Below are 12,225 nucleotides of genomic sequence, written 5' to 3'. Positions count from 1 at the left end.
TTTCCATCAGCTCACTCGCAGTTCTCCGGTGCTCCGGTAATGTAAAAGTTAGCGAGGTTTAAAAATCGTAAAAACCGCGTGTGCCCAGATGGATCTCCTCTCCTGCCAGTCAGCGCCGCACGGATTAGTCTCTTCTCCTGTCACTCCGTGGGACGGTCCACCCTTTCCTGCGCCATCGCGTCTTTACTGGAGCTGAGGGACGCTTTGGATGGCCGGCGGAGGCCTCAAACCTGACACAATTTTCGGAGGGACCGGAAGCAGCCCAGCCTGGTGTCGGAGATGTCGCCAAACAAAAAGCAGAGACTCTGATCCCGACTCTGATCTATGTCAGCTCCAGCATCTTCCACTCTGGTCCCCCTCGCTGGCTCCTGCCCCTCACCCCCGTGATACCCTCTTCTCCCTCATGGCATCTTTTCTCCGAGCTCTCTTCCCCCATTCCGCTCCACCCACACACACCCCTCCCCTCACCCACACCACACACACCCTTCCCCCACAACACCCCAGCCCACACCAGGCCCCCCTCGCACACCTCTCACCCCACCAAGCCACCCTCACACATCCCTTCCCCCCCCACAACCTCCTCCCCCCCCCCACAACCCACCACCACCCACAGACCCCTCCTCCCCCACAACTCCCCATATAGAAACGGAACCTTGGAAGCCACCGAACTCTGCCCCGAAGACCTGAGAGTCGAAGAGGAAGGAGCCACTGGTGACGACGAACTCGAGGGATGGGCGGTAGGAGAGAGATCAGGTATTGCCTTCAGCACCTTCAAGGTTGGCTGCAGGAGGCACCCCTTGGACCCAGGCAGTCGGGCAGAAAGAGGTACGTTGGTTTGTGGGCCAAACCGGTCGAGGTTGATGGAAGTGGCCCTGCAGTAGCCTGGGACTCCCCTGGGTTTACCAGGATGATCCAGCCCATCCAACATGTGGACCGGACTTTGGACTTTTCCTTTGTAAATGACGCCAATGTATGACGACCGTTTATGCGAAAGCTATGCAAAAGGAATTTCACTGTGAACTGCATACATGACAATAAAGACCCATTGAACATTTGAAAGTACACACTGGAATAGATCCCTGTGTAACTGGTGTAAGGGTAGTGATGAACCTGAGGAAATATATTATATAATAGAACCGCTCGGATAGCGACTTTTATATAAGCTAGGTAATTTGCAAGAGAAAAGCTTAAGGTTTTCAGAAACATATGTCTCCTAAAGAAATAAAGTTCAAAGAAGCACACACACACAGGGAATGGATGAATCAAAACATAGAAACGCTAATCTGAACCTGCATAGCTTAGTTTATTGCTTTGAGGCAATTATATCGCTGGAGGAAATTGTATTTGATATGATTTTGAATAGGGCCTCTTCTTAGGCCAGAGGTCATCTGCTCTTTCTCTATGGCACATTCTTGAGCTGTGAAGTTTATGCTGAGTTTGAGACAGAATTCAAGGCTGAGAGATAATAGACTCTGTGGTTAGAATTGGCTATCTTAAATTATAATGAGATTGAGATAAGGGATAGGATGTGTGTGAAGGGGAGTAGTTGATTGGAGAGGAAAATAATCAGATTGATGGATTTGTAACTTTGTGTTTATAGAAAGTCGAAGAAACAGATGTAATTCTGATGTAATGGTCTGAGTTGTGAATCTGCCTTTGTTCTGTAATATTTGTTATAGGCCTTGCAGATGAGATTGAAAATCCATCTTACTGCGATAGCAGGAATAGGGGCTGCAAGTTAGAATGAAGCTGTATTCTGACACAAAACACATATTATCAATTGTTACACAAAAAAGCTGGAGAAACTCAGCGGGTGCAGCAGCATCTATGGAGCGAAGGAAATAGGCAACGTTTCGGGCCGAAACCCTTCTTCAGACTTCAGACTTCAGTCTGAAGAAGGGTTTCGGCCCGAAACGTTGCCTATTTCCTTCGCTCCATAGATGCTGCTGCACCCGCTGAGTTTCTCCAGCTTTTTTGTGTAACCTTCGATTCTCCAGCACCTGCAGTTCCCTCTTAAACACATATTATCAATTGTTGACTGATTTACGACCCATGTATGCTTGGAGCTGGGAGGTGTGTGGGTTTGAATTTAACTTAGAAACTGTGTAATTCGGCAAACATATAATGACTGTTTTAATACATAGGTTATACACAGTTATGAAATGTATTGTGTCTTAGTAGGACTGTAAACATTAGACTTTGTTTAGATTTATAGAAATGTCTTTCTTCTTGGTATGGAAAGTGTGTATGGCTTGTGTGATCATTGTATTACATATGTATCTTATATTTTGAGGAGTGGTCACTGGTAATTGAGCTTACTGGGGTTTTGCTGTGTTGAAATAAAATAATTCTAAACAGTTAAACCACAGGCTAACGAAGGTTGTAAAATGAGGCCAGAGAAGGGGGGATCATGTGACTGCTGTTGTAAATCACCAGAAGGACTCTGATGATTGGTTACTAGCTCTGTATCTGAAATGTCTAATACCTATATAAATGCCATGAGTTTCTATCAAAGCTACTCTTCTCTGGACCCGTCCCAGAGCATCAGCTCTGTGTTGGAAGGTTCAGAGACTGAGAAGGCTCAGCTGAATAAAGAATCGATTTCAACAGCTACAAGCGTTTGAGTCAAGTTGACTTTAGATTGACAAAATAACTCAGTTTAACAAACCTTCATGACAATCTTATTGGCCGGTGTCTCCTAGCCTAATCTCTGGGTTGGCTTGAATTTACTTAGCTTGGGTAAAATTATTCATGGAACACAACACTCAGAAATAACTAAAAAAATGTATTAAGATTGACAAACTCTTTAATAATGATACATGAAATTCCAGAGTTGTAAACCACCTCCAACTATTGTACACAAATGTGACTTTAGTACCCTGCAGTATATATAATTTTAATTCAACTGTAACTGAGATGTACTAACATGCACTTCTCTCTGATTTGAAACACAACTTATTCCAGCGATTATTTGAAGAAGCCTATTCCCTATTTGTTCCAGCAAACAACTGTCTGCAGTGCCACAGCAATCTTTTCTTAGTATTACAAGCTCTCTACGTTTAGATTTTGGTGACCGCTTGGCGGAATATATTTCTATGTGTACAGTGGGGACAGCACCGTCTTGCAAACTGCTGAAATAGCGTCCACGATGATCGATTTAATCTCCTTTTCAGCGGTACCACCTTCATCCTGTTGCATGTCTGAACATAAATGTTTGATGTTTGACCTCTGGCGCAACAAAAAAGAACATGTATCCCTTTAACAGTTTCTCCTCACACAGATGCTGCCTGACCTGCTAAGTGTCTTCAGCATTTGTTTTTGATTTATGAAACTAGATTATCTGAGCATGATACATTGCTGTGAGGAAATTGGCTGCTGTCTTTTCAAAATTATGTCAATGACTATTTGCACATTATACAAATAATGTCATGACTATTAACTGTAAAGCAAATCTCCTGAAAGAGATGCCAATGGTGCAATTGAAATGTAAGTCTTTTTGTTTCTGTACTTTGATAAACAGAAAAAATCTGTATATATGTAATGGGGGATGGATTGTATACTCTGAAACCCAGCAGAGGCTCTAGCCCAAATGGCCTCCTGTCCCATAAGAAAAAATAAGAAGCAAAACATGAGAGCAACCTTATCAAAGACTACTATAAAGAAAGGTATTCACCCTGTTTTAAACTTTTCAGATTAGGCATATAATCTCCTCGTTCTGACATCGTCCACGGAAATCTTTTCTCTTAACCTTTGCCAATAGTTCTATATCCTTTCTTTCAAATTTAGTCTTGGAGCTGGAATTCTAAACAGTAACCATTGTCAAATAAACTATTTTGACCTAACTTTTCCTTTTAAATTTTCTTCCTCTCGAATATTCAGTGAAAGATCTATGTCGATTTAGTGACGAAGAAAAGGAATTGAGTTCTCATAATGCATGTGAAAGCATGCACAAACTATTGTAGCTGAACAATGTTGTGAATGATCATGAAACTGTGTCAATTGGTGTGGATTTTTTGGGGATAATTGCTGTAATTTGGAAGCATAGAACCATTAGTAACCAAAATGGAAGCTGAATCAAGGCTAGACAGTTACTAATTAGTTTGCGTGGGATTGTGAACTAGTGTGCGGAGCAAATATGTTGCCATGGCGACGCTTTAAAAACAAAACCTTTCTCTTACCTATATAGCCTGTGCAATCACTACGTAGTGGGGAGAATGAAAATTAATTGGCGATTCTTCACAGATTTTTTTTTAGTTTTTATAGTAGCTGCATTCTGATTCCTGTCAAGGTCCGACTTTAGAGTTATAGCATGGAAATAGGCCTTTCGGCCCACCCAGTCCATGCCGACCAGCGACCACCCCATACACTAGCATTATCCTATGCACTAGGGAACATTATTAAAAAAAACCCCAAAGCCAATTTACCTCCAAACCTCCACGTCTTTGAATTGTGAGATTCTACCCCAATGACACTGTCACCCTGAATTCCTGACTTCGACCTTGCCATTTATTTCTTCCCCTGCACTCATCATTGGGAGAACTCTCAAATTCACAACCATCTAAGTAAAATCATACGGCATGGAAACGGGCCATTCATCCCAACTTGCCCATGCCGACTACGATAGCCCATCTATTCAAGCCCAACCTGCATGGGTTTGGCCCATATCCCCCTAAACCTTTCCTTTCCCTGTACTTGTCAACCCGGACTCAATAACTCGTTGTTTTTCTATGTTGTATGATACTAAGACTCTAATATCTCATCTCCAGCACTAAGACCTGGCTTGGTTTGTGGTCTGCAAAAAGATGTGAACACTGACCAATGTATCACCTGTTCTGACCACCCCACCATTGAAGGTATTTACTGGAGTCGCTGCCTCAAAAAGGCAGCATAAACAGACACCCACACCATCCTGGCCACACATTCGTTTCATCCCTGCCATCGTGAAGAAGGTACTGGATCCTGAAAACTGTATCGTCCATGTTCAGGAACAGCTTCTTCCTTACAGCCATTCAGCTATTAAACACTACAACCTCAAATAAGCTCTGAACTGTATAGACTATTATTGCACGATTATTGTTTGTTTTGTGTGTGTGTGTGTGTGTGTGTGTGGCTGTGTATATTTTCTCTCGTTTATTATATTGTTTACTATGTTTACATATTCTGTTGTTCTGCTGCAAGTAAGAATTTCATTGTTCTATCTGGGACCTATGACAATAAAACACTCTTGAATCTCGTGAACATGGAAAATAGGTGCAGGAGGATCCATTCGGCACTTCGAGCCAGGTCATTGTGACCATGGCTGAACGTCCCCAATCAATAACCTGTGCCTGCCTTCTCCCCATATCCCTTGATTCCACTCGGCCCTAGAGTTCTATCTAACTCAAATCCACCCAGTGATTTGGCCTCCACTGCCCTCTGTGGCAGGGAATTCCACAAATTCACAACTCTCTGGGTGAAAAAGTTTTTTCTCACCTCAGTCTTAAATGGCCTCCCCTTTACTCTAAGACTGTGGCCCCTGGTTCTGGACTCGCCCAACATTGGCAAACAATTTCATGCATCTAGCTTGTCCAGTCCTTTTTTAATTTTTTTATATTTTTCTATAAGATAGCCCCTCATCCTTCTAAACACCAGTGAATACAAGCCTAGTCTTTTCAATCTTTCCTCATATGACTGTCCCGCCATCCCAGGGATCAATCTCGTGAACCTATGCTGCACTGCCTCAATCACAAGGATGTTCTTCCTCAAATTAGGAGACCAAAACTGTACGCAATACTCCAAATGTGGTCTTACCAGAGCCATATAAAACTGCAGAAGAACCTCTCTTCTCCTATATTGAAATCCTCTTGTTATGAAGGCCAATATTCCATTAGCTTTTTTCACTACCTGCTGTACCTGCACACAAACCTTCAGTGACCGGTGTACAAGGACACCCAGGCCTCACTGTACCTCCCCCTTACCTAACCTAACCCCATTGAGATAATAACCAAAGTGGATAACCTCACATTTATCTATATTATACTGCATCTGCCCACTCACTCAACCAGTCCAGGTCACCCTGCAACCTCCTAACATCCTCTTCACAGTTTACACTGCCACCCAGCTTTGTGTCATCTGCAAACTTGCTAGTGTTGCTCCTAATTCCCTCTTCCAAATCATTAATATATATGGTAAACAGTTGTGGCGCCAACACCGAGCCTTGCGGCACTCCACTCGCCACTGCCTGCCATCTGAAAAGGACCCGTGCACTCCTACTCTTTGCTTCCTGTCTGCCAACCAATATTCTATCCACCTCAACACCCTACCCCCAATACCATGTGCTCTAATTTTAGTCACCAATCTCCCGTGCGGGACCTTATCAAAGGCTTTCTGAAAGTCTAGATACACTACATGCACTGGCTCCCCTTCATCCAGTTTACTTGTCACATCCTCAAAAAATTCCCGAAGATGACTTGGACTAATCCTTTTGCTGCTATTCAAATGCCCCATTATTACCTCTCAACCGCTTCAACTTCTCCACATCAATTGCTCAACTTCTCCACTCCCCTGTCTCACTCTAACCTCTCCATGCCGAACATACAGCCATCAACTCACTCCGTAACAACCCAGACTGGCTTATCAAACCCGCCGACAAGGGAGGTGCCGTGGTAGTCTGGCGCGTCGATCTCTACAAAGCTGAGGCCACGCGCCAACTCTCAGACACCTCCACCTACTTATCCCTGGACCATGACCCCACAAACGTTTTTAGCATAGTTCCTTACAACCTTTGTTCCTTAGTCCTTTACAAGAAGGTCATTTTGGCCTATTGAATCTATGTTGATTCACTGAGCAATCCCATTACCCACTTGTGGGAGCAAAGGAAAAGGCCATGAGGAGTTGGTGTTCGAAGCGTAGAAATAGAAAATAGGTGCAGGAGGAGACCATTTGGCCCTTCAAGCCTGCAAAGGGTGATTTATTACAACTGGTGCGAACCAGGAGTCCAGTCAAAGCTGATCTCCTGAGCGTGACTTTGGTATAGTTTTACCTTCTCAGGTGACAAGATAACGCAGAAGCCTGATTAACATTAAAACTAGGTCTTGATTACAGAATGGAGGTAACAGTAAGACTTAATTAGGTAACAAACCAGGTCTTATTCTGTAATCGGGAATAAAATGATTATTCACAACAGTCTAACTTAGGTTAGATAGTTTTGAGTAACAAGGATGGGTGCATGCGATAACATAATCAATGCCATTTTTGAAACTTGGATGTCATCACTGCTGCATTCCATCTCTACTTTTAGGTTTTGTCTGCGGTTCCCTCTCACTACCTCAGCCCAATCAACATCCCTATTTACTAGTTATTAGCCTTCGCTATTCTTTCCCCAACACTGCCACTAATTTAACCAGTTCTCCCCACATTCCCATTAACTTCCCTAGATTTTACCACTGACATGCTATGGGGTCACTTACAGGGGAAATTTAACCTAACAAACCACATATTTTTGGAATATTTGAGGAATCCAAAGCATCCAGGTGAAACCAGCGAGCCTCACGGAAAATGTGTAAACTCCACATGGATAGCACGAGAGATCAAATCGGAACCTGGGTTGCTCACTCTGTGAGATGGAAGCAATACCAGCTACACCAATAATAAGTTTTATGGTGTTAGAAAGTTTATTTTAAAAACAAGAATACCGTAACATGTCTCATAATTTGTACCAAGTCAATTCTTTTGATCAATATGTGCAGAGAAATCTGTTCTACATGCTGACAACAACAACAATTTGCATTTCATTAACATTTTAAATGTAGCAAATTGGCCCCAAGCTGCATTAACAGATAAACATCTTGACATTGAGCCACAATTTCATTGTCTGTATGCAAATGTGTCATTTTAAGGCCATCAAGGAGTGAGTGTTTCTTTTTTTGAAGTTGTGCTTGTTAATTTTGAGAAGATTCAGCATTAGTTATAGATCAGTATAAAATTTTACTGGCAATTTAAAAATACATTTCATGATGTATAATACAAACATTGCTTTGTGGCAATTAAAATAAGTCGGTTGCCTTAATCTTTAGTGGTTACTAGACCAAGTGCAGTCCCGTTGGGTCTGCTCCCCCAACGCACCCGTTCCCTACCCGTCACCCCCACGGGTGGTGTGGTTCTCCAAGCCGTTCCGAACATAGGATTCCAGCACTCCCCTTGGCTCCCTCAGCAGTGCTCTTTAAAAACAATTCCAATTGCACTTGCCCTGCATGTTGCAATAGCAATTCACCCTCCCCTGGCTAGCCGAGCCATTGTGACATCATCAGTTGAAGCTGGTCATTTTCGTAGTATTCAAAATTATTTTGATTTTTTTAAACTTTAATCACTAATAAGTTGCGAAATAACGCATAAAATGTTCAATGAATGTGATCGCTGCCTAGAGGGGGAAAGTGTGAATCAGAATATGTAAAAATCTTGTGAAAGTTGGCATTTCTAAAGCTTTAATCGTGAATAACGTGTCAAATATAGGATGAAATCTTTAGTGAGGCTGACCACTGCTAGCCGAGGCATTGTGCCGTTGTCAGTTGTTTTAATTTGAAAGCCTTTTGGCTTTTTTAGACTTTTAATCAGTAATGAGTCGAGAATAAGTTGAGAAATAAAGCATAAAATATTCAGATAAGGTGCTCCCGGCCTCGAGGGGAAATATGTCAATCGGAATATGTAAAAATGTACTCGTTACTGCGTAGTGTTTTTGCGAAGATGTAAAGCCAACCACATATGCACACGTCCAAGATCAGATTTTTAATAAGTATACACTAGACGATGCAGACCCGTTGGGTCTGCTCCCCCAATGCATCCGTTCCCAACCCATACCCCCCATGGGAGGCCTGGTCCTCCAACTCAAGCCGTTCCTGAATGCAAGATTCCTGCACTCCCCTGCCTCCCTCAGCTGTGGGCTTTAAAAAAAATTACATTTGCACTTGCCCTGCGTGTTGCAATAGCAATTTGCCTTCCCCGTCCTGTGAGGTGAAAAGTTCAGAGTGTTCCTATGTCGCAACATTGTATCGAAGTGTGTTGGAAGCTGGCAGGAATGATTTTAACAGTAAAAATCTTGTGAATGTTGGCATTTTTAAAGCTTTATCACAAATAACGTGAAATATGGGATGAAATCTGCAGTGAAGCTGATCACTGTTAGCCGAGCCATTTTTAAAAACTTTATTCAGTAATAAGTCGAGAAATAAAGCATAACATGTTCAGTGTAGGTGATCTCTGCCCAGAGGGGAAAATGTGAATCAGAATATGTAAAAATCTTGTGAAAGTTGACATTTTTAAAGCCTTAATCGCAAATAACATCAAATATATGATGAAATCTTCAGTGAGTGATCACTGTTAGCTGAGCCATTGTGACGTCATCAGTTGAAGCTGGTCGTTTTAAGTTCAAAGTCTTTTGACTTTTTGTAGACTTTTTATCAGTAATGAGTCGAGAGAATAAGTCGCGAAATAAAGCATAAAAAGTTTAGTGAAGGTGATCTCGGCCTCAAGGGGTAATATGTCTATCGGAATATGTACAAATGTAATTGTTACTGCATAGTATTTTTGAGAAGATGTAAAGACAGCCACATATACACACGTACAGGATCAGACTTTTAATAATTATATGATGATGATAGTGATATGACTGTTTTAGTAGAACAGGCAGTTTGTGAAATCTACATTATTGTTTGAAGATATTTGGCAAAAAGATTTCTCCAGTGGACATATTAATCCTTTCCCTAAATAAAATAATTAATTATGCTTTGCAAATAAAGGCATCTCTTCGTCACTTAGTTGAGAAAAGTTGTCAAATGTGAAGTTAGAAACATAGACAGAAAATAGGTGCAGGAATAGGTAATTCGGCCCTTCGAGCCTGCACCGCCGTTCAATATGATCATGGCTGATCATCCAAAATCAGTACCCCATCTGGGCTTTCCCCCCATATCCCTTGATTCCCTTAGCCCTAAGAGTTGCATCTAACTCTTTCGTGAAAACATCCAGTGAATTGACCTCCATTGCCTTCTGTGGCAGAGAATTCCACAGATTCACAATTCTCTGGGTGAATCTCAGTTATCTCTAAAAGCTATGAATCTTACAAACGTACAGCAAGTTCCTTAGTTAGTTTAGTTTATTGTACTATTCACCATGGTACAATACAATTTGTCATTCGCATGAGTAAAGAATATAACCCAATGATAAAACAACAATAAACAAACGTAGCAGAATAATGCAAATCTTGTGGTGCAAAAAGCATTACTGAAATGGAATAAGAGAATTGCCAAATGAGGTAGAGTAAGATCATGTGGCAACACCTGGAAAGGGGTGTGGGAGTGGAGATTGGTTCAGGAGCCTTCGAGTGGTCTGTGGAAAGGGATGAGAAGATGTCACTGCTGGTGGGATCAAGTTGAGGATGGTGGAAATGCCAGAGAATTATGTGTTTGATACAAAGGCATGGGATGAATGTTGAGGACCAGGAGAACTCTATTCTTGTTCCGTCTCGGAGATGGGGAAGTGAGAACCAAACTGTAGTACACAAAGGAATCTTCTCAGTCATCTAAGAAAGTAAACATGCTAATGAGCTTTCTTGCTGACTGCATCAGTATGAAGGGCTCAGGTATGATTGCTGGTAATATGGATGAAAGGACAATGAAGCTGTCAACCGTCTTTACAGTACTTCGTTGATGAGGACAGGGTTGTGTTCACCAGCTGACCTCTGTAGGTCAACAACAAACTCTTTTGTCTTGCTAATGTTAAGGATTAGGATGTTGTTCTGACATCATAACACAAGGTTTGAATTTTCGTCATATGGCACGGAAACTGGCCCATGCTGACCAAAATTACCATCTATGCTATACAGCCACCATCCAAACCTCTCTGATCCATGCACCTGTCCAAATGCCATTGAAATGTTGTTATAGTTCCTGTCTCAACTACCCCCTCCAGCAGCTCTTTCCATATATCCACCTCCATCTGTATGAAATAGTTGCCATTGGGGTCCTATTAAATCTTTCCCCACTCATCTTATACCTATGTCCTCTAGTTCTTGGTTCTCATTACTCTGGGTAAAAGCTTGTTGTACTCACCCTATTTATTCCCCTCATGATTTTATGCAGCTCTATAAGATCACCGCTCAGCCTCCTGCGCTCCAAAGAATAAAATGCTAGCCTACCCAACCCTCTTCCGAAAGCTCAGGGCCTCAAGTCCTGGCAACAACCTCGTAGCTGTACACTGCACTGTTTCCTGCTTAACGGCATCCTTCCTATAGCAGAGTGACCAAAACTGAAAGTAATACTCCAAATGCGGCCTCACCAACATCATGCACAACTGTAACATAACATCCCAACCCTGACTGGTGTTGGTCAATGTACCAAAAGCTTTCTTGACTACCCCATCATCCTATGATGACACTTTTAGGGAACCATGTACCTGCAGTCCTAGATCTCTCTGTTCTACTACGCTCCCCAGAGCCCTGCCATTCACTATGTAGAGTCCTGGGGTGCTTTGGCTTCCCAAAATACAGCACTTCACACTTCTCTGTACTAAATTCCATTGACCATTCCTCAGGCCAACTGATTAAGATTATGCCGTAATTTTATATAGCTATTGTGATGCATGCCTTGGGAGCCACCACACTATCTTTGTTATGTTCTATACCATCCATTCATCCAGATCTTTATCCTGTATTATATCTTGTTGTTGATTCAGCCAACAACAGTGGAATCATCCAGAAAAGTATGGATCTAATTGATGTTGTCCATGTCGACATAGCCATGTGTGTTCAGGGAAGAAAGCAAGGGACTGAGCTTGCAACCCTGTTGATGGTTAGGGTGAAGAAAATGTTATGACCAATTCTAACTGATGGAGGTTTATTTGTCCATAAATCCAGAAGCCAGTTGCAGATCAATGCTTTGAGTTCAAGGTCCAGAGGTTTAGAAATTAATTTATTTAGTATTATGGTGTTGAAGGCTGACCTGAGGTCAATGAAGAGCAACCTGACATTGATGTTCTTATTGTCACAGTGATACAGAGCTGAAAGTTGTGCAATGAGATGCCGTGCTCCATCAACTTTTTTTAATACCACAAGTTGTAAATGGTCCAGATTATCCAGAGGTTTGGCACAGATGTGGGCCTTAACTTGTTTTCAAAGCACTTCATTGTGGTCGATGTTTGAGCTTCTGGGTGGTAGTCATTGAGACAGGTCATATTATGTTTATTGGGGACTGGAATTAT

At 42.1% G+C, this 12,225-nt stretch overlaps 1 protein-coding gene across 2 annotated transcripts in view; it reads left to right on the top strand.

Annotated features, from left to right (window-relative positions):
* Positions 1 to 12,225, top strand: part of pard3bb (par-3 family cell polarity regulator beta b) — a 1,003,167-nt gene that overhangs the window by 89,550 nt on the left and 901,392 nt on the right. The gene's annotated exons all lie outside the window — the stretch shown is intronic.

Source organism: Leucoraja erinacea, chromosome 7 (assembly GCF_028641065.1).
Source record: "Leucoraja erinacea ecotype New England chromosome 7, Leri_hhj_1, whole genome shotgun sequence".
In the NCBI taxonomy this organism is placed as follows: domain Eukaryota; kingdom Metazoa; phylum Chordata; class Chondrichthyes; order Rajiformes; family Rajidae; genus Leucoraja; species Leucoraja erinaceus.
Note: the sequence above shows the minus strand (reverse complement) of the source record. Positions and strands in the feature narration are given on the sequence as shown.